This window comes from Protopterus annectens, chromosome 7.part0 (genome assembly GCF_019279795.1).
Source record: "Protopterus annectens isolate FY-2018-M chromosome 7.part0, PAN1.0, whole genome shotgun sequence".
Lineage (NCBI taxonomy): Eukaryota > Metazoa > Chordata > Ceratodontiformes > Protopteridae > Protopterus > Protopterus annectens.
In genome coordinates, this window is record NC_056739.1 from 1,159,209,080 (window position 1) to 1,159,233,324 (window position 24,245).

Genomic DNA, 24,245 nt, shown 5'->3' on the forward strand with positions numbered 1-24,245 from the left:
TCTGCCAACTCATTACACTCCCAGAAAATATGTTCCTAATTACCATTTCAGACTATGAGGGGGAACCTCAGCTTGCAACGGCCACCCGGATGGATCCCTCCCCTACAGAGCTACTAAGCAATACCAGGCCTACCTTAACCCAAACGGCCGCTATGCCATCTCTCAAAAAGGAAAAGAGAAAGCATATTTCTCCCCCTACAGAAAGCCAGCCTGATTGCCAGGACTTTTCACAGAGTTTATTTAATGCCCTCATAGCCTTAAGGATTGCTACTCCCTTACCCTCCCTAGTGGCTCCCCCTATGATGTACCCTCGGCGACAGGTGATAGACACCTCTCATGTGGAACTGGAAGAATCCTGTGAGTTTCCGTCAGAGGAGTCACTTTCCTATGTCTCACAATTACCCTTCCATCTTAGCTATGCCTCCCCAGAGGAAGAATCTGCTAAAGCATACTACCCAGCTGGGGATCTGACTTTTGGGGAGACCATTGCTAAGATGACGGAGCATTTTAAAAGGGACGCTTTTGAGATGACAGAAGTCCAGAAAATATACTACAAACTCCTTCATATAGACTCCCCTGCCCCTTCAGCTATACCCACAGTACTGCCAGCCTTTCTTGATGCATTCAGCCCAGACTCTCAGCCTCTGGCACCCCACAGGCCTGACAGATTTTAGAAAGTCCCAGAAGGGGCTACATCTTTGGTTAAGTGCCTTGCTGCTGACCCTGGCACTGTCTGTGTTTCAGTGGACAAGGCTTTCAAGCTACTTACATCCTCTTCCCTCTTGCCTACTGACAAAGATAGCAAGGCCATGGAATGCCTGGGGAAGAAAGTCTACACATTTTCCACCCTAGCTTTCAGGGCAATAAATTACCAAACCCATATGTCCAAGTATGCTTTAGCTCTTTTGGAAAAAGTCAACAAACAATTGTCTGATATTCCAGACTCTCTTGCCAAAACTCAGCTGTCTAGTCTTATTTCCCTAACCTCTCAGGTCACGAGGCACTCTATTAAGTGCAGCTACAATACTACAGAAGCCTGAGCAAGGTCAGCTGCATCAGCTTTTGTCCTTAGGAGATATTCTTGGCTACTGTTACAACTCCTACCAGAGGACATCTGGGCCAAACTTTTAGATGCACCTTTAGACAACTCAGCTCTATTTGGGACTAAAGCAGCAGATTTATTCAATACTCTGCTACAAAAAGGGAAGGAGCTACAGGACCTTAAGCACCTGTTTGTGTCTCCTATCCTCAAATTCCATAGGAATTGCCCATCCAAAGCTCAGTTTATCAAGAAGCATTCCGCCCACACCTCTGCTTCTAGGCTCAAGAAAGCTACCAGGAAGCAAGCCACTCCCTCCAGAGCTGCACAGACTTCCACTCAGAAGCCTCAATTTCAAGACAGGGCAGGTAACTTGTGACTACCTGGCACTCTTGAAAACTCCCAATTCCATTTCCATATCTTTAAGCTGCCTCACTGTCTTCCTTTGTGTAAAAACATCACTACAGACAAGTGGATCCTATCCATAGTGGAAAACAGCTATTTCATGATCTGGATCACTACCCCATCTTGGAACGGTGTTCTCCAGCCCCCCCCCCCAAAAGAACAGTTGCCTCTTTTTCAACCAGTTTTAGACAGCCTCATTGCATAAGGTACTATTCAACCTGTCCCCCCTTCAGAAAAGGGATAAGGATTCTGTTCCAGGCTCTTCCTAGTCCTAAGGAAAGATGGGCCCTGGAGACCAATCCTAGATCTCTCCGACCTAAATCTCTTCCTTCAAGTGCCCACCTTTTGGATGCTCACCTTGCAAACACTTTTCCCCTCTTATCTCTGGGGTTCATGGCCAGCCTGGACATCAAGGATGCTTAACTTTACATTTCCATCAAACCCGGTTTCAGGAGATACTACGATTCCCTGTGGCCTCCTCACATTTTTAGTTCTCAGCCTTGCCCTTTGGTCTTTCTACAGCACCAAAGGTCTTCACCAAGTGCCTGGCACCAAATGCCTTCTGCAGGACCCAAGGGATTCAAATTTTCCCTTATTTATACAACTTGCTTATTCAGGCGGATTGCAAAGAATCCCTCCTACTTCATCTTCAGACCTCTGTCTCCCTCCTGCAGGCACTGGGGTTCAAGATAAATTACCCCAAGTCCAATCTGACCCCCTCTCAAGACCTTGTCTTTGTGGGGTGCAGAATCCGACGGATATCATGAAGGTCTTTCTACCTCCCCAAAAGGTGGAAAACTTAAAGCAGTACCTGCTTGCTGTCCTTCAGACCACAGAATTGACTACCAGGCAGTACCTGAGGCTCCTGGGCCATGGCCTCGACCATTCCCATGCAGCCATTGGCAAGACCTCACATGAGAAAGCTACAGTGGTACCCAAGATCCACATGGACTCAGCACTCATCCTCTAGAATTCAAGATCCCCTTCTTACCTTGCCTCAAGAAAGACATTCAATGGTGGCTGAATCAGGTGAGCAACAACCCAGACCTGCCCCTCCAAATACTCCTGCCAGTGCAGGAAATGCACACGGATGTCTCAGACCTGGGGTGAGGAGCAACCATGGGCTCTCTTAAGGGTCCAGGTTACTTGGCTGGATTCCTCCAAACAGGAGCATATCAATGTCAGAGAGATGAGAGCAATACTTTTGGCACTGAAGGCCTTTCAGCCCTCTCTGAAACAAGTCCCATTGAAACTGTTCATAGACAACACCACAGTACTATAGTATGTCAGCAAGCAGGGGGGGAACGAAATCATATGTGCTATGCAGGCTAGCTCTTCTAGTGTGGCAGCTGGCCATAAAACAGGGAGTCACACTTCAAACAGTGTACATCCCTTCAGAACAGAATTCTGAGACAGACACCTTAAACAGGCCCATGTCACAGTCCCACGAATGGATGCTCCACAGGGATGTGTTCTTGGACACAGTCCACAGATGGGGTACACCTCAAATAGATCTGTTTGCCTCCCCCATGAACAGGCAACTTCCAGCCTTTTGCACCAGACTGACCAGCACTTTGGCGAGGGCAACAGACGCCTTTTCAATCTCCTGGAAGGAGATATTTCTTTGAGATGTTTCTTTATGCATTTCCCCCTTCCCACGTCTTCAAAAGGTCCTTCTGAAAATTCAGCAGGACCAAAAATCTTGTTGGTGACCCCCTTTTGGCCAAGACAGCATTGGTTCTCCTCCTCCTGCATTTAGTAGCACAGAGTGGACCTTCTTACACAGGACAAGGGATCTCTAATACATCCACACTGGCAATCTCTACACCTCACCCTGTGGGTGATAGAATTCTGATCCTTGACAGACACTTATACAAATGAGGACATGCTCAAAGTCCTGCAGGAGGCCAGGAAATCTAATACTAGGAGATCTTATATATCTAAAATGGAAAAGGTTCTTCATCTGGTGTCTTCAAAGACAGTTGGACCAGTTTCAGGGGGATGTCCTCTGGTACTGTCCTACCTGTGGGAACTTCTGCAGACTGGGTTAGCGTACTCCTCCATTAAAGCTCACTTGGCTGCAGTTTCAGCGTGTTTGCCTCTAGAACCCCCTTTGGCTTCCAGATTGCCTGCAACGTTGCTCCTAGAGGGAGTGCTGCACCTCAATCCCCCCAGGAAACCTATTCCCTCTCCCTGGGACCTGAATTATTTCTTGGAGAACTCGCGCTCCTCCCTTTTGAACTGGCCTCCAAGGCTTCTCTGAAACACTGCACATGGAAAACAGTACTACTAGTGGCTTTGACTTCAGCCAGAAGAGTATCTGAGTTGCAAGCTGTGATGGCCATTCTCACCTTTCCTCTTTGACAAAGACAGGGTAACCCTTAGGATAATTCCTTCATGCCCAAGGTGGCCAATGAGCTTTCCTTAAACCAAGCTATTCACCTCCCCACCTTATTTGTCCACCCTCAGAATGACAGTGAGAGAGTCTTACACTCCCTCAATGTGCACAGACAGCTCAGGTTCTACTTAGACAAGACTAAATCTGTCAGAAAATCTGACTAGTTGTTTTTTCCTTCCACCCCAGTGCTCTGGGGAAAGCTGTAACTAAACAGACAATTTCTGCCTGGATTGTAAGGGTAATTACCTTCTGCTATGCACACCACAGGAAATCCTTGGGGATCTAAGGTTAAGGCACACTCCACTAGGGCCATGGCTTCCTCAGAAGCCTTCTTTAAAGGATTAGACACTGCCACCGTTTTAGAGGCAGCTACATGGACATCTGTCCACACATTCACCAAGTATTACAAGTTCGATCACATTTCTAGATCCTGGACTTTCCAATCTGCATCTTTCCTGCATATACTGTTTGGGTGGTTCCCATCCAGACACTGCATGTAAGCTTTGTCAGGGTTTCAGTGCCCGTACATTGGCAGAGTGATGGAATAAACTTAATTTAAAGGGATTGTTAAAATGCTTCTTCCACGAAGCCCTCTCTAAGCAAAAGCCTGAGACATCTAAATTGTCAAAATCTGAACCTAAAATGATAAGCCATTCTGTGTCGACTTCACCATCACACAAGACTCAAAATTGCACAAGTCATCTGTTCCATCTGTGTCTTCGGAACCGAAGACAAAATAACCTAAAATAACCGAAAAATTACCTTTGGCACTGACGGTTCAGTCTTATTTTTTATTTATTTATTTTACATTTGTTAACCGGGAATGTCCGACTGGACACATATCCATTTTTATCAGAGGCCCAGGGAGAAAAGCTCCAGTAGCATGACATACAAGAAATTTCAAAAGAATATCATACAGAGATATAAGATCCATGGAAACATAAGTCAGGTATAGTTTAACAATTCATTTAGTAAAATCAGCAGGTTATGATTATACAGTAATACAACAGTAGGGTCTGTATAGAATATAAAAAATAAATAAAATAAACATAAAAACAATATTTTTTTTTTTTGCCGAAATTACGAGTCCTCTCAATATTTTGTTACAGAAATAACCGGTGGTTATTAAGCTTTACAGAGAGAGGAATTAGTCTTCATTGGTATAGAAGGTGACTGCACTGATGCTGACTACTACTGCACCAACCATTGCTTCGGCGCCAACGACCTTTATGGCACCAACAATTTCTTCTGCACCAGCTTCACTCATCTCTCATTTTGGTTTTGGCGTCCCCCTCTGCACAGCAGCCTATGGTGCCAAAAGCCGAGACATATGTATATCTCCCAAGACTGAGTATTCCCCCTCTGTGGACCCATTCCTTGGTCAATTCCCCAGCCCTTTCATTGATAGGCCAGAGTCTCCCCTTAGGAATGTTGATCCGTTCTTCCAAAAGTCTCTCTGAAGTGGACATAGTTAGATTGGTGGATCAGCTTTTGGCAGCCAGGGGTCTCTCCGCACCTACGGAGACCTCCCTTCCCCCGGAGCTGAGGCATATTCTCCAAGTACTCCACTATGCCTTCAACCTCCTTCCACGGTTTGGAGCCCACCACTCTGACTTTCCTGTTACCAGCTGTCTGAGTGCTGACAGTGGACCTTACCTCGGCACTGGATTCGTCTCTGATCTCCTTGGCACCATTGGATCCATTGCACACCCTGGGCCATGGTTTGGCTGTCGGCCCCAAGAGTTTCTGTACAGTTCCGATTATTTCTACAGCACCATCTTTGGCTTTCAGGACTATGGTGGTTTTGAACCCTCCCCCTGCTCCTGTTCTGGATGGCGGCTCGTCGGAGTGGTGTTTGACCTCAGTTCTGAGGTTGGCTTTCTCGGTTTTGGGCTCACATCCCTCTTCAAGTGGGCATGCCTTCCAGGTCATGGAGAGAGGTTTATTCTCAGCAGGCTCCCAGCTGGCTCCGTCTATGTCAGAGTGTCACATTTATGTATCCTCTGGTTTGCAGCTGTCACAGTCTAAAACATCCGGTCAGCTGGGACAGGATCTGTAAGACAATCCTGTTCAGCGTCCCGCCTGTTCGGAGTCTTCCCCAGAAATTTTCACTGAGGAGCCACCGCATAAGAGGACTTTCAAGAGGAAGCAGCTAGATTCTCCAGAAGAATCTGTCATGGAAGACACTGATTATGATGAAGGGAAGGGTTTCCCCTGGTCACCCTTTGAAGATGTCTCCTTCGGGGACATCCTAGAAATCCTGAAACAGAGGGGTGATTGGAAACCCTCAAACCCATCCTATGAGGAATCTGTGTTCTTGCAAGCTTTTCATGCCACCCATCTACTTCCTGAGTGACCCCACCCACTGACCGTCTAATTAAGCTGAATATTCAACAGGCGTGGAAAGCTCCTGATTCCATAGAACCCATTCCCAGAGACCAGATAAAATTTTGACAGCCCCAGAAGACCAGCCTCATTGGACAAAGGGTCTAGCAGTAGATGCCATGGTGGTGGTGGTGGCCACCAAAAAGGAACTCACCGAGGAGAGTTCTACTGGCCATCCTCCTAACCGAGAGGTTAGGACGATGGACAGTTTCAGGAAGTTGGTCTTTGAGTCATCGACGTTCACTATTAGGTCCTTGAATTTCTTGGCACACTTTACTAGACTCCAAAGGGATCTGATAATTGAGCTTTCAAATACCATTGGAGGAGTTATGTGTGACGAGCTTCGGGATAAGGTTGCCTCGCAGCTTGCTACCCTAGAGTCTATCTCAAACTCTTCCATGCGGCTCATTCCTCATGCGGCCAAAGGAATGTCTAGGTTAGTAGGTACAGGCATTGTCATAAGGCTTCATGTCTGGATGTGCTTGTCTGGATGTGCTTGTTTGACTTCATGGAACCTTTCAAGTCTTCCTTCGTCAATGCCTCCTGTTGATGGTTCCTCTTTGTTTGCCCCTAAAGTTAGAGACACACTAGCCAGGTGTGAAAAAGATGGAAAGACCCTTTCTGCTGTGGGCGTTCGTTTTTCTACTCCTCAATGGTCCTTTTCTAGAAATCAGAGGAGTGGGAAGATGTGGTTCAAGAAATCCCAAGGGCCTTTTTGTGACACCTACACACTAGGCAACATAAAGATAGACTGGAACGAAACGAATAACTCTAATCCCACCCTATCAATCTATTCATCTTTACTCAAGTAACCAACTCCATTACTAGACCCAACAAAACTAATCCCCCAGGTTTCACTCATGACTGGATCCTAGTCACCCATCCAAATAAAATCTCTAATGCTGGCACTATTCCTGACTCCATTAGCGACCACCTCCCAGCTTTTATCCACCGAGCAACGTACTCCCCTTCTCACCTACACTAATATATTCACACACAAAACCTTAGAAACTTTGACCTCATCTCTTTCTCTAACTCCTCAGACAAACTGGAATGCTCTAAAAACTTTCACTCTAGACAATGCCGTAGAATTTTTAACTCCACCTTTTTAAATGCCCTAAACTCCCTAGCTCCAGCAAGAACAAAAAGGATAAAAATCAATACCGCCCCATGGCTAGCTAAAGATACCAAACGACTTGTGCAACAGAGAGACAAATCCTGGACTTTGCCACATCAACAAACTCCCTGAAACCCTTCTTAAATGCAACAACTCCACAACCTTGCTAAAAAACAAATTATCAAAGACAAAAAAAATCCTACTATAGTAAACTCCAGTCCAACCACTCCAAAAAACCCAAGCAATTCTGGAACTCGATTAACTCACTTCTCAACCCAGGTACCAAAAACAATCCCTGCCCTGACACCAGCAAATCTGATTTAGAAATAGCCTCTCTTTTCAACTCCTTCTTTATCAACTCAATTGCAGAACTAACCAAAACCTTCCCAAGCAACAATCCTTCCCCTCCTCTCAACCCATCTACCCCAGCCTCCATCCTACCCACTGTCCCTTTCCCTCCTCCCATATTTGAGCTGAAATCCATCTCTACCTCCTACATAAAAAAACTACTCTCCAAACTAAAACTTTGCTTCAGTGCCTTTGACATCATCCCATCTTTCTTTCTTAAGACTGCTGCAGATGGAATCGTCCTCCCCATTAGCATTCTGATCAATAGATCCATACAGGAATCCGATGTCCCCAAACTGTGGCATGCAGCCTTTATTCTACCTCTCCACAAAGGTGGCAAAAACAATATCATCTCAAACTTCCGCCCCATAGCTATCCTCTCCCCAATCTCAAAGATTCTGGAAAAATGCATTCATCTCCAACTTATGCCTTTCCTAACACAAAACCAACTTATCACTCCAACTCAACGCGGCTTCCAACCTGGCCATAACACAATAACCACTCTTCTCTCTTTCTTGGATACAGTCAGCCAAGCTCGTGATTCTGGGGAAACCGTATCAACAGTTCTACTAGATCTTTCCAAGGCATTTGACACTGTATCCCACACCCATCTCCTAAGCCACCGTTCTACCCTTAATCTCCCCAAAATACCTTATCCTGGTTCTCAAGTTACCTGTCTGATTGATCTCAGGCTATGAAATGGAGAAAAGGCACCTCATCTTTTCTACCTACCCCCAGTGGTGTACCCCACGGATCCATTCTTGGTCCAGTGCTGTTCAATATCTTTATCAATGATTTCCACTCTGCCATACCTAACACCAGAATCATACAATGTGCCGATGACTCAACTTTAGTCTGCTCTGTCTCTAACCTCCTTGAGCTCCAAACAAAGACACAAACTGCCTTCTCTACCACTTTGATCTGGATGCTTCAAAACCACCTTTCTCTAAATTCTAACAAATCCAAAATATTGCTCTTCTCTCCCTCAAAATTCTTCCCTCTTGATAAAAGCTCCTTCCAAATTATCAGCCATAACAACTCTCCCATAGAGGTCATTCCCTTCACTAAATTACTTGGAGTAACTGTAGATGAACACCTAAAATTTGATACCCACATACAGCAAAACATAAAAAAAAAACATCAAAAACTTGGCATGCTATACAGAAACAACCTCTTCCTCTCTCCTTCTACTAGATGAACTCTCGCCACTATCTATCTACTTCCCTCCCTAATGTACGGTGCTGCTTTATTAACCAACCTATCTTCCAAACTTGAAAACTGTTATAATAAAATTTCCAAATTTGCCTCCAAAGCCAAATAATCCTACCATCATTGTACTGCCCTCCATTTGTTAAACTGGCTAACTCCCCCAACTATCTAGACCACCTCCAACTTACTACAGGCCACAGGGTAATATTCCAGCCCACTAAATGCCCTTCACTGACCAGTATCCTGCCACCATACACCCCAACTAGAACTCTCTGATCAGAACACCAAAACCTTATCACTGTCCAGAAACCTAAGCGTCCTGCTGGACAACTTCTCCTATCATTTTCCTTAGCCAAAAAATAGAATTCTCTTCTCCTTTCATTGAGGACTTCAGAGAACATTGAAAACTTTAAATCTCTGCTCCATTCTTACCTCTCTTCTAATTGGAAATGCAACTGTATTCTCCCCTCCTAGCCTACTGTGTACCTTCACTCCATCTGGAATTTCTGAATACGTGGGCTCACTCTGAATGTTTGCTAATATAACGATACTGCTTCCAATGTATATAATGCATAGAGTTTTTCTTCTTTTCTCTTTGAATTGAATATATACTTTATATCCTCAAAATTATATGTTATGTAACCATTGTAAATTATATGTCTCCACCTTGAAATGTATTTGTATTTTGTAACTGTTTTTACTATACGTTTCTGTATCTTTAATTAAACTATGTATTGTGTAGCTTTTCTCCCCAGGCCTCCACTGAAAATGGACTCTCTGAGCCCAGTGGACCTCCCCGGTCATCAAACTGGAAATAAATTAATGAATTAAACCTGTGGTGAATATTCTCTCCAGGGCAGAGGGGGGAACTCCACTGGAAGACACCCTCCCTGTGGCAGACGGGGTCTTTGTAATCAGGGCTCCAGAGATTCTTTTTTCGGACAACCTTACCACTGCTCCTGAATGGAGGCCTGACTGCACCAAACAGCCTGGCTCCCGATAACCTCAGATACTTGGGTGCAGAGAATAATCACCAGAGGTTACCACATTCCCTTCAATCTCTTACCAAACTCCCCAAAGCGAATCCCAGACGTTCCACCCAGTCAGAAGGATCTGGCAGTAGTAGAAATTCAAAAGCTGCTCCAAAAGAGTCATCCAAGAAGTCCCACCAGACCAAATAGGATTCAGGTTTTACTCGAGGTTTTTTTGATTGCTAAAAAAGACAGGGGACTGAAGACCAATTCTAGATCTCAGCCTACTGAACAAATTCAAGCAACAGATGAAATTCTGGATGGTTACGGTTCAGTCTATCCTTCACTTTCTGGAGCATAAATATTGGATGTGCTGTATAGATCTCCAGGATGCATATTACCATATAAAGATGGACAAACACTCCAGAAGATATCTCTGCTTCTGGCTAGGAGCCAGTCATTACCAATTCTGAGCACTGACCTTCAGTCTCATCAAAGCCCCCAGGGTATTCACCAAATGCATGGCAGTGGTGACAGCTCACTTGAGACTACGAGGATTCTGAGTGTTTCCATACTTAGACGACTGACTCCTCACCGCCCCCTCCAGGCATCCACTGCTTTATGCCACAGAGTTCATGCTGCATCTCGCCGAGGCACTAGAAATTTCAATCAACAAGAAAGTGTCACAGTTGACTCCTACACAAGATCGGGTCTATGTTATAACAGCGAGCAATCAAAAGATCGAACACTGTTATATCGACCACACAAGAACAAAAACAAAAAAGAGCGAACAGCCAGAACAGCACATTTTTTCCCAGGGAAAAAATTTGCTGTCCACCCCCCCAAAAAAAAAAAAAAAAAAAACACACTAAACACTATTTTAAGTGGGAGGCATCACCCACACACCCCCCCTACTTAAATATACCAACTCCGAGATCGCACTACAGTGCCGAAAATGACAAAGTGACGGAAGCGGCCAAGCAACTTCTTTCCCAGGGAAAGAATTCGCTTAAAAGCCGCTTCATTTTGCATTTTCGACATTTTCAGTTTGAAGTAGACGCATTCGACATAATGCTTCTTCGTTCTTCTGTCAGGAACCCCACTAGATCTAGAGTCATAGGAGCAAGACTAAATACAATTTCTTGTGTAGCCTCCCTTTTCTTTGCTTCCCATAAACCATCCATTAGGAAACTTTACCTTAGCAAATGGAAAAGATGTTCAATGTAGACTTGTACAAACAACATAGATTCTTTTCAGCATCAGTTGATAAAGTCCTGGAATATTTAGTATCCTTATTTGAATTGGCAGCTTCTACTTCCAGAATTCACCGGTCCAGCTGGTGAATCTGGGAATCTTGAGGCAATGTTACAACTGCCTCATGTACACAGACAACCCTCTCCTCCTCCCAACAAATTCCAACACATGTGAGAGATGCAACCATATAGCCAAACTGGAGGCTAAGCTCTCTCAACTCAATACTGGCGTAACCAGTCAGGAGGAGAAGGAAACCACACTCACTACAATTCCAGTCTCACATAGACGTACCACGACAGCAAACCAAACACATAAACACACAAAAACATACTCGGAGGCTTTAAATAAAAATCTGCCTAAGCAACAGAGACCTCCAAAGCAGACACCCAAGCAACCGCTACCCCAAAACAAAACACGTGCAACACATAGCTCACAAAGCCAGTGTGCCGAACAGTCACAGCCCTTAAGGCTAAACAACACACCTGATACACTTGTAATAGGTGACTCTATCATCAGGCACACTGACGTCCCGCTCACCAGGCTGAACAAGGAGAAGGTCACGGTGAGCTGCCTGTCAGGCGCTAGGATCCGCCACATAACACAAGCACTCAGGTCACTCCAAGGCAAGTACAAATATGACTCAGTCATTGTCCATGCTGGTGTGAATGACCTGAGACGTACCTCCCTGGACTACATGAAAAGAGACATAGAGGAGCTCTCTGAGCATGTAGCCCAGGCTGGTATGACCCTGACCTTGAGTAGCATCTTACCCTCACCAAGAATGATGCCACATTATGAAGACAAGATGATCAATTTCAACAATTGGCTTAAGTATTGGTGTCATTCAAAGGGGATCCAATGCCTGTCAGCCTGGGATGACATGCTCGACAAGCCACGATGCTTCGCTAGGGACGGCTTGCACTTGTCACCCCTGGGCTTTCGGATATTGGCAAAGGCTCTTGCCACCCCCATAGTGCCTTTTTTAGGCAAGGCTCAAAAGACAAACCCACCTCCATAGGTATCACAAGGGATAAGAAACTAAGAGTAATGCTACTCAATGCCAGAAGTCTAAACCTGAAGATGCACACACTCAAAACTCTCCTTAGCATGGAGAACATCGATATCTGTGCAGTAACAGAAACCTGGTTCAAGGCTCCCGAGAGCACCCCAGCACTACCAAGTTATACCTCATACCATGTTTTTTGGCCCCAAAACTTGGACCGAACCACAAAAGGAGGGGGAGTATCAATATTCGTCAAAGATACCCACACCTCCAGGTTGGTGGCACAGCACGAAGCATCAGAGACTATCCATGTGCAACTAACAGTGGGTAAAACTGCCTTCCAGTTTATAGCCTGCTACAGACCACCCTCCCAATCCCAGGAACCCCACTCGGCCTTCCTGAGAACACTGGAAAATATGAAGGTCTCTCCAAACACCATTATATTGGGCGACTTCAACTACCCAAACATAGACTGGGAGCATTACTCTAGCTCCAACACCCTAGCCCAAAGGTTCCTAGAATTTATAAACTCAAATGCTATGGAACAGCTTGTTACCACTCCCACAAGAGGGGAAAACATACTGGACCTGATCATCACCAACATGAGGACTCTATGCTCCAGACCAGAAGTGTATCCCTCACTGGTAAGATCAGACCATAAACTAATCTCACTAGATATTCACATCCCGACCCCAGCCCCTGCCCAGAAAACCACAGTGAAAAACTTCTCTAAAGCAAATTTCACACTCCTCAAAACCGAGAATCCTTCAAAGCCCCCGGGCCTGTGGAAAATACAGCCCAGACCGTAGAATCCTTTATAAACGCATTCTATGAACACCTTCAGGAATGCATGGATCATGCAATCCCAAACATAACCAAGACCCAATCCTCCAAAGGCAGGCATCCTGTCTGGTGGACCCCAGCCATAAACAAAACTATACAATAGAAGGAGGAAGCTACTACATGATAGAGCAAAATCCCAAAAAGGGAAAGCATCTCTGATCAGTATTAGCAAAAAACTACAGGCACTCATAAAATCGTCTAAGGCCAGCTTCGAGAGAAAAATTGCACAGGACACTAAGGATAATCACAAGGCTTTCTTTAGTTATGTTAGAAACCTGGGTGGGAATTCCCAGATATGCTCAGAATTAGTCCAAAATGACAAAAAATACACCGAACCCACAGACATTGCCAACATCCTAGCTGACAGGTTCAGCGCAAACTTCTCCCCCCCTTCCCCACCAAAAGGGCAAATATCTATCCCAGCAGAGTGCTGCCCCCCTGACATTTCAGATGCTCAGGTAAGAGCCGCCCTCTCCAAAGCAAAAAACACAGCATCAATGGGACCAGACGGTGTCCCGGGCTGCGTCCTACATGAACTCCAAGAAGAACTAAACCCAAACATAAAACCACTGTTCAATCTCAGCCTTACTACAGGATAGGTACCCAAAGAGTGGCGTACAGCAACAGTGGTCCCTTTCCACAAAGGTGGTGCCTCAACGGATCCTGGACACTATCGCCCCATAAGCCTGACTAGCTTGGTCTGCAAAGCTATGGAAAGGATCATCATGGACCTCATAAATAAAGATACTGGGGACCTACAGACACTGGATCCTACCCAGTTCAGCTTTGTTAAGGGCAGATTCTGCCTCTTAAACCTGATTGATTTCTTTGAAACCGTCACCAAGGTCATTGACGAGGGGAAGATGGTCCACACAGCCTACCTGGACCTCGCAAAAGCCTTTCGATACACTACCCCACTCGGGCATTATAGATAAGCTCACCACCTTAAACATAAACCCCTATGTCATTAGATGGGTTGCAAACTGGCTCAAGGACAGAACCCACATGGTTAGAATTGCTGGAGCCATGTCAGACTCCAAACTAGTTACAAGTGGCGTCCCACAAGGCTCAGTCCTAGGACCTCTCTTGTTCGGTATATATTTCTCGGAGGTACAGGCCAACATGGAAGGACTGTGGCTGACCAAGTTCACAGATGACTGCAAACTGGGCTCCATAATCGACTCTCCAGCCGACACAAGCATCCTACAAAAGGGCCTCATAGAAACAGACAACTGGTGCCAGAGCCATGGCCTCAAGCTAAACGCCAAAAAGTGTATAGTCATCCCCTTCGGCAAAAACAAAGTTCCCACAAATTTTCACATAGATGGTAATCCATTAAGTACGGAAGAAGTAATTAGGGACCTGGGGACCCAAGTTGATAGCAATCTCTCATTCGACAACCACGTGGCCAAAGTGGTTAGAAAATCATTTTATATAGCCCACCTAATCATGAAGGGATTCACATCTAGATTAGGGGAGGTCATCGTGCCTCTTTACTCATCCCTCATCAGGCCCATAATGGAGTACAATGCCCCTTTTGGGATGTACCTTACCAGACACCTGCAGCAACTGGAAAGACCCCAAAAGTACCTCACCAAGAGGATCAAAGGGCTCAAACAGATGCCATATGCTGCCCGGTTAAAGAAACTGCAGCTCTACTCAGTGGCATACCGCCTGCTCAGAGGCGATCTGTGCCTGACGTATAAAGCCATGTCCAACCCGGAATTAATGGACATGCTGCACCTCAGAAAATCCAAATCCCATCGAGCTACGCGCTCGAGAGACTTGAACCTCAGCACTGAAATAAATAGGACATGCTGGAGGGACAGATTCATAACCCAGAGGCTCCCTTCACTCTGGAATAAAATCCCAGTCCAGGTTAGGCAGAGTCCCTCATTGACTCTCTTCAAGCAGAATCTTGATGAGTGGATGGGAGATCGTAGATTTACTCCGGGTATCACTTCTGTGTCACTGTTAGACAGATGCACAGTATACTAACCTCGAAAAAGGGCATAGGAAAATTCATTTTAAAATGGGTGGCGGAAGCCAAACACACTCTGGCTAGGCTTGTAAATGCCCTAGGGCAGATAGCCTAGTATGAACCTATGAACCTATAATTAAGGTTCATTTAGCAGATATTTCCAGTAATGGATTTGATGATCATTCCTTGATGTCTCATTGTTTATGCAAACTTTTTCTTAAAAGTGCTTTACATCTAAAACCCCCATTCAAAGATCCTATAGTGCCATGGGATTTGATTTTAGTTTTGCAGTGTCTTGTTCAACAGCACTTTGAGCCAGTAGCTACTTGCAACCTCAGATTTTTATCTTGGAAAACACTCTTCCTGGTGGCTATCACATCTGCCTGGAAAATATCTGAATTACAGGCTTTATGTGTAAAGCATCCTTATATAATTTTTCAATAAAAGAGTGTCCCTAAGAACTAATCCATCTTTCCTCCCCAAAGTGGTATCTGAATCTAATAATAACCAGTCTATAGACATGCCAGTCTTCTTTCCAAATTTTTCAAACAAAGGTGAATACTGTTTACATTTGCTGGATGTCCAGAGACAATTACGTATTTACCTGGGCAGAACAAAATGTTCTAGAAAATTGGATCAGTTATTTCTATCATTTTCCAGACCCGCATTGGGTAAACAGGTATCAAAAGTTCCCTTATCAAGATGGCTTAGAGATTGTGTCACCTTTGTCTACAATCAAAATAAACTCAAACTACCTGCTCCTGTTAGAGCTCATTCTATCAGATCTATTTCCACTTCAGCTGTCTCATTCCAAGGTTTTTGTGGAGGAAATATGTGCAGCTGCACATAAGCTACCTCCCATACCTTTATCACTCATTACGAATTAAATATGGTATGGTACACAGGAATATCCTTCCTTAAGGCTGCCCAGGTTCTAGGGTAGCTGAGGGCTCTGTCCCATATGTCAAGAATGAATGAATGAAGATTGACAACATCTGATAAAGAATTTATGTCCTTACCATAACGTTCTGTTTTGTCGATCATCATACCTTAGACAGGGCTTCTGTGTTTTCTATACCAGGATACAGACTTGATTTGAGGTAATGGAGAGGGGCATTGTGAGTAGAGCCTTAGCTTGAGAGATTTTGGCTGGGGCGAGCTGTATAATGGCTGAGTTGGTTCCGAGAAGTCAGACCCGAATCCATCTGTCAAGAATGAATGAAGATCAACAACACAGATGAAACTTTATGGTAAGGACATAACTTTTTTGGTCTATTCCTAATATCCTCTGCTGCCACACCAGAAAAAAATTTAATCCATACTCCTAAATACTTAATTTTATCATGTCCCCATAAATATGGATATTGTTGAACCAGTTCATGTGTGGGTACATAATTTATCACTATTGCCTTCATTCATTTTGCATCCCAAAAAGATCTGAAACTGTCTGAAAATATTCCACAACACTTTAATATCTGGTTCTGTTTTTTCTCAGGTATAAAATAGTATCATATGCAAATAGAGACAGCTTTTCTCGACTACCATATCAATTATATCCTTGAATTTCTGAGTCCCTTATTTTCTTTGCCAGTGGCTCTAAATATAGTGCAAACAACAAAGGGGAAAGAGGGCACCCCTGCCTGGTTCCTCAGCTCAAGCAGAAATGATCATAGAGGACCCCATCCACTTTTTCGCTTCCAGTCCCTCATATATCCTCCTAATTAGCCTTATATTTATTCAGGAAATGCAAATACTTCCATTGCCTGCTCATAAAGTCCCAGATTACTCTGCCAAATGCTTTCTGTGCATCAAGACCTACCACCACCAGTAGTATTTTCTTACATTCGGCTTCACTCTGGAACATAAGTGTTCCGTTAATGTTGTCAAACGTTTGCCTCCCCTCCACAAAACCAGATTGATCCATATCTATCAATTTTGGCATTACTTTTGCCATTCTTTTAGCCATTATAGACATGAGTGCTTTATAATCATGGTTTAGTATTGGAAGCTGGATCTGATGGATCTTTACCCTCTTTAGGTATTACAGCTACCACTGCTTTCTTCCAGGATGTTGGTACTTCTTCTCTTCTTAAAATACTGTTAAATAAAACCTTCCAGATCTTTGTCAGTTTTTTTCCCTCCTAGCTTTTAAACTTCCACTGGAATACCATCTCTTCCCGAGGACATTCCTGTAGCTTGGTTATACATCACTATTTTTATCTCATCTCCTCCTGTCCTAACAGTTAGTAATTGAGCATCATCTACCTCTAACCTTGGCATATTTAATTCTTTCATAAACATTTCCATTTGTATCTTTTCTTGATTTCCATATTTCTCTGCTTTATACAGAATTTCCAAATTAGATGTAATTCCTATACAGGACCTCTTGTTACCTTCCTTTTTATAGGCTCCCTAAGATTGGCGACAACCCTTTCTACTTTCTCTTGCCTGAGTCGTTGTTGTAAATGTTTTTGTGCTCTAGTGCCGTTATCAAAAAAAAAAACAGTTGCTTAACAGCAATCTTTCTAAACTCTTGTATATTATCGAGGTAATCCCTTATTTTTTGCTTAGCATTCTGCAGTCGATCCTCCTCTTGTTCTGTGAGATTCTCCCTATTTTGCAGTACTTTAACATTTGTCAGTCCCTCTAAATAATTCTTGGTACTTCTTAACCATAACTCCCTTTCTTTTGCTTCTACCCTATTATTAAACTGCACCTTAATTTTATCCCATTCCATAGCTATATTTTCAGAAGTAATTTCTGTCCTTTCGAATAGCTCCTGAATTATCATCACTGCCCATTCCTTAAATTCCTCTCTCTTCAGCAGATAGGTGGGGAAAGTGCCAGTGTCTCATTTTTAGTTCATTACCCTGTGTTTTTATTTTAGTTGTTATTGGCACATGATCTGAAATAGTTATTAGGTGCGTATCAAAGCCTTCAATTAAATGTACGTGTTCTTGTGAAATTTAAATTCTGTCTGCCCTAGCCCAGTTTTTATTTCTTGAAGAATAATATGCAAATTCACTCAAAACTCCTGTTACTGAATTCACATCTTCCTTGCCAAATATTTTCATAAATTTCTTCAAAAATCTACTGTCCTTTCTTATACTTTCCCTTCTTGGCCCCCAGACACATCTTCACTATTGCAAATCAAATTCCATTCCCCACCTATAACTAATATTCCTTGCTTAAAACTGATTATTTCTCCCAGAATTTTCTTAAGGTCCATTATAGCAGTTTTAGGTGGAATATAAATCAATACCAGTGTAATACTCCTCCCTTTCCAGTAGCCCCTTAGCACTACAGATCTGAGATTATTATCTTTTTTTATCCTCTTCAATTACTATTGGAGCTCCTCCTGCAATTAATATAAGTACTCCTCTTTCCCTTTGTCCCAGGTATTCCACTGAATTTCTTCATCAAATTCACACGTTCATTCCTTTTCAAGTGTGTCTCCTGTAACATAGCTATTTGCACTCTACATTTTTAATGTAGTTCACTGGTCTTTATTTTTCTGTGAGACTATTGACATTTAAAGCATTACAGAAAGCATCATTGTATTAAAACGGTATTAGTCCTACCTTTTATGTGTAACACCTTGTTTATTAAATGTCTAGTTCCAGCTTTTGTTACATGCATACACTGTTTGGAAGGTTGAACTTTTATGTAGTTGCTTCTTGTCATATCCATTTGAGCCTATGTCACATCTTGCCAAGCGTTTTGTTTATTGAAAGCCCTCAGACAAAATAGCAAATGCCCAATACCCACCTAAGACCTTTTAATTTAATACTAACACACAAAACTATGTACATTTTCATATATTGAAGTTTTACCATCCTAATAGGAACAAATATCCAAAAACTGACATCTGCACTCACAGTCTGGAGTTAACCTAAAAGAAAGGTTATCCATTCAAAGACGCATGGTGCAACCTGTGCTTCTACTAAGTGCTGTTTTTGTTTTTATCTTTGTAGCTCTCCCAGCTGGGAAAGCCCTTGAATGCTTTCAGAGAATCCTAGCCAGTTTCTCTTTTCCTTTTTTTCCCAGCCAGTCACTCTCCACCAAAATACAGCCAATTTCTTTATCAGATAAAGACATGAGAACCAGTCAGTTTCTCATTATCAGTTTGCCTCCACAGAGACATGAGAACCAGATTTCTCACTTTCTCTTTATCGGACTGTTTCCATGGAGACATGAGGGACAGATACAGAATTGCTACTAAGCATACATTAATTTGTTAGAAAAAAAACATAATATTTCATATTCTTTTTCATTTACTTTCTTTTTCTTAAAACTTGTTACTAAATCAATCTAAGGTCCTTGATCCTATCATTCCCCCCATGCAAGAATAATTGTTTTTATTTTTATTTTGTGTTTTTTCTTGCTGTGCCTTATGATCATCATACCTTTCCCTTCTAGTCCATTCATTCATCCATTCATTCCCCCTTCCTGTGTTTCCTCAGGGTTGGAGCTGGCCATGGATGCCTGGGGTGGTTGGTGCCCTTACCAATATACTAGCAGTGAGAGAGATTTTTTTATGCTTGACCTCTGTCTTGGACAAGGGAGATGGATGGTGCCACGTTACCTCAGGGGCAGCAGTGCCTTCCCTGATGTAAGAGTGTGTGCTTCCATGCACTTGTAATAAGAACTACCATTTAAGTTAATTGGTAGCTGAATGCTCTCCTCTGGGATGTCTCTTGCAATGCAATCCCTCCTTTCACAAATTTTGTTTTTCAACAAGCCTAGACTGTCTGTCTCCCTCCGAGGATGGGGCATGCCTGTTTGTTTTCCAGCTGTATCAAATGCCTGAGCCACTATCTGATCTCAGGACACCTTGGCCATAGTCTGGGCTTTATCACTTTCTGCTGCCAGAGCTGACTCACTTTGTTTTCATTGTTCGTGTTTTTAGCCATTTTATTACAGGCAGTACATGATGGGATTGTACTTGGGTATAGGCTGATAGTTGTATTGGTTATTGGACTGATGTTTTGATGTGTTTTAAGGGGGAGGTAGGTATTATAAAAGAATGCCCTTTTAGCTCTTAATAATAATTTCTGTTTGTGTCGGCCACACACCTGAATGATCTCCTCTGTAAAAAAAACAAACAAAAAAAAAAAAAAACTCCAAACTGATTCCTTTATGATCTACTTTGCCCAGTATAGATCTTACTTTTTCTAGCTGGTTATTTGAGTATGTATTTAAGGTTGCAGAAATCAAGGGTTGATGACATGTAATGTTCATCATTGCTGCAGTAGAATATAGTTATACGAGTCATAACCTGCCAAGGATATTGGACATATGGCTAGTCTGCTAAAGCTTTGTGCACCTTATGTCCATTGAAGCACTCCAACATTACATGCATTGCTCAGTTCCTGCCATCCCTTAAACTTTACTCCTCTTCCTAAACTTTATTCTGCATGTATTGTTCACACAAATTCCACTTGTTTCTATGTAATTTGCTCCTGCCTTTTTCAAAAGATTTCACCTCCAGTTCTTTTATCTCCATTACAGTATTCATAGCCGGCTTTAGGCATAGGCAAACTAGGTGGCCGCCTAGGGCACCACTTTAGCAGGGGTGCTTTTCCAGCAATCTGGATGGTGTAGGTAGACGAGGATGGTGGCACCAGGTTGTGTGGGAGGATGCTGTAGAACCATTTTGCCGAGGGCACCAGTTGACCAAAGACCAGTCCTGACGGTATTCAGTTGTTCATTTACAGTTGGTTTAGGTTTCGATTTCCATTTTCTAGTATTTGCTCTTTTGGAAGCCAGTAGCATAAAATTTAGTAAAGCCTTGCTGTTTTAGGCAGTTCAATTCCTGTGTCCCAGCTCAAAAGAATAATTTCCTTAGTTATAACCATTTGCTTCCCCAACATTTCTGGCAAAATATTCTGTAGAGAATTTTTAAAATCTGCCATCTTATACCCCCAAACAACATTTCCCAATTACCTCCTCTTGAAAAATTCTCTGAAGTCTGCTTGTGGTATAAAAATATCTTGCAGTTGCTTCCAAACAAAACTCCTAAATCTTTTGTGTTTTGCTGAATATTTAGGAGCCATACAGATTTCCTCCCATTGCTTCTTTGTAAATTCTAAGTCTCTGTCTTACTAATCTTGATCCTTTTAATTATAATGCAGCTTTTATATGCACTAATACTTATCCATTTTAACAGCAACTTTGTTCTAGACTCATGTAAAACTCTACCATTGATGCTGTTTAACTTTTCACTCTCTTGTGCTTTTTTCTTGGCCTGTAATCTGATACAAGTCCTTGGTAGGAAAGGCATTCTCTAACCTGAAGTCCAAACTTCCGTTTGGTGTCATCAAACTCTTTTAGCTTTCCCTCTCTAGTTATTTACTCCCAGTACTTTGGTTTCTTTAATTTTCTTCAGTAAATTCCATCCCTCCTTGCTTATTTTCTGCACCTCTTCTTCCTGTCATCCATATTAGCAAAATTTAATTTCTCCAGTTACATATTGTCTTAATTCTTAGAATATGTTCTGCTATTTTATGAGTGTAATATCTTTATGGATGTTATTTTCATTAAGGACCTTCCCCCAAAGTCCTACTCTATTCTTATTCTTGGTTTTGATTCTTAAGAGGTTAAAGGAAAGAGAAAAAAATACACTGTGGGTCAAACAACCTTTTCTGTCCCATAGAAATTATTCTTTCAGCCATGGGCCTTTTTGTAGGAAACACTTCAGACCTCAGCAAAAATCCACAAAACAGCAATTCAAGAAAAAATGGCAAAGAAACTCAAAAAGAAAGGGATCCATCTCTCATAAAAAATTGACTTGACTACATTTAGACTTCCTCCACTCCCCAACCCAATGATCCTCCAAAGCTGGCAAGTATTTTTTTTCCCAGTCTTTGCATCTCTGGAGGCAGATAGCATCAGAGTCTTGAGCTCTAAAACATAATTCGAGGGCTACAAACTAAAATAGACAGAATAGACAATAGAATCCCTTTTAGTCAGGGATTCCTCTTCCTCCAAAGAACCAAACTCGCTCACTTCCCAAATTCTGTCCTGTTTGCTGTCTCAAGGAGTGATGGAGCCTGTTCCTTCTTCCAGAGAGGGGAAAAAGGCTTCTGTTCAGGGACTGTTCTAATACCCAAGAAGGAAGACACTGAAAGACCAGTTCTGGAACTTTAATTTTTGAATACCTTTTTTCTAGTTCCAATGTTCAAATTGCTGATCTTGCAGACCCTTTTTCCCAAGACGTACATAAGTCACCTTTGACTATAAGGGTGCCTACCTTCGCATTCCTTATCACAGAGGTCCTAGATGATATCTGAGATGCTTTGCGTTTGGGTTTTCCTTTGGTTACATTTTCGCCAGCACCAAACTTCTTGATAACATCTTTGTCGCCAGTCATTGACATCTGCAGACTTCAGGAATTCTCACTTACCCTTACTTGCCCAAGAATTCTGGCATCCCTTCTCTTCTGCATGATTCTCTTTTTAAAGTCTGGGCTGTAGATGAACTTTGGAGAGGTCTTCTTGGTCCCATATCATAGAATAGTTCTTCTAGGACACGTTCCCTGTGATAGCTTACCTCCCTTCAGAGAAACTTTCCTGCTACAATTAGCAATTCCCTCAGGAGTTTCTCAGCAAGGAAATTCCTCAGAATTATCAGTTGCATTGCTTCATTCTTCCTCATGATTCATTTACCCAGACTGCACGAGGAGAATTCAGTAGTTACTAAAATCTTTTTGGTCCCATCTTTAGCATCCCTTAACCTACCCTATTCCAGTCCTAGAATTCATCAGAAAGGAAATATTTTGGTGGGCCAATCAAGTCCAACAGAATCCTGGTCTTCCTCTTTCGCCCCTAATTCAGTCAGTAATATCAGATGTATCAGAGTTTGCATCGGGAAGGGGGCAGTTTCTCAAGTTATCAAAGGCATGTGAGATTCTCATTTCAGGCACAAACACACAAACCTTAAAGAAAAGATGGCCCTGAAAACAGCTATTAAAGCACTGCATCAGCTCTGGGCACCTGGATCCCAGCTAGTCATAACTGATAACACCACAGTTATGTGGCACATAAAAAAGGGGGATAATGTCCTACCCCTTGTATAGGCTAGCCATGGTGGTCTGGGAGCTGGCAACTCAGTACAGTCTCTGTCTGGAGGCAGATTAGATTCTGTCAGCATATAACATTGTAGCAAACCAGGAACAGACTCTCATGAGTGGATGTTACACCCTAAGATCAGAGATTGTCCACCTGTGGGGTATTCCCTAAGTAGAGCTGTCTGCCTCCTTTCACAATAGACAGTCAAAGCAATTCTGTGCCAGGATGCCTTCTAGTAAGGCCTGAAGAAGCAGTGTTTTTCAGTCCCATGTATGGAAGTGTTCTTTTATGCCTCTTCCTTCCTTTTCCTCTGTTAAGCAGAGGCGTATTAAAGATAAAGGACTCTCCAAACATACTTGTAGTATGTGGAGCATGGTAATTATGCTCCGATATTCAAAAAAGACAAAGCAGTTAAGTGGTGGTGAGCAACCCAACCTTAAGGTTAGAAGGGTGGCCTAATGGTTAAGGTGTTTGACTTACAAACTAAGGTGCAGGGTTTGAGTCTCACAAGGGATAATTTGCTAGGCTTAAAATGGCTCGCAAGGGCAGTTAGCCTAGTACTAACCTATGAACCTTAAATGCTAAAAAACCCATGTTTAAGTTGTTAAGGTCAGGTCTAGTGCCAGGCAATATAATGTGCCTGTACTGACTAGCAAATGACAGCAGCAGAGCAAAAAAATTTGTTTATGCTGTCTATGCCGGTAACATGCCCCTAACTTCCTTAAAAAGTGGCTAGAATCACAAGATGTGTTAATAAGCATTTTCTGAAGAATACAAACCCTGAAACTCAAATGTATGTCATTATTTAGCAACTTCAATCCTCTGTGGTTTATCTGAAAACCATGGATGTTATGAGAAACAGACCAAAAATATGAAGCAATAAACTGGATGTTCTACGAAAATCTGGACTGTTAAAAGGCATAGCGATGAGTGTAAATGTAGCAGAGTGCTTTACACTGCCTTTCTGATGGTGTCCACTAAGCATTTCACAGTTTTGACATCTGACACAACACTTAGCGATTTATTCCCCCTGTAACTAGCAGTACATGGAACAGATAATGCTGCATGCACTACAAAGAACTATGATCGCATCACAGATCATAACCTTTAATTATGTGTTTCGACATTGAGATTCACCTCTCAAATGTCATTCTCAAGGTGAATTTCTTGGCATCCATGCCTCAAACACATCATAAAAAAAGGTCATGATCAGTGACCTGATC

The 24,245-nt window shown here is 42.8% G+C and overlaps 1 protein-coding gene across 5 annotated transcripts in view; it reads left to right on the forward strand.

Moving 5' to 3' along the window:
• HERC1 (HECT and RLD domain containing E3 ubiquitin protein ligase family member 1) overlaps positions 1-24,245 on the forward strand; it is a 3,987,333-nt gene that overhangs the window by 3,332,512 nt on the left and 630,576 nt on the right. The window lies entirely within an intron of this gene.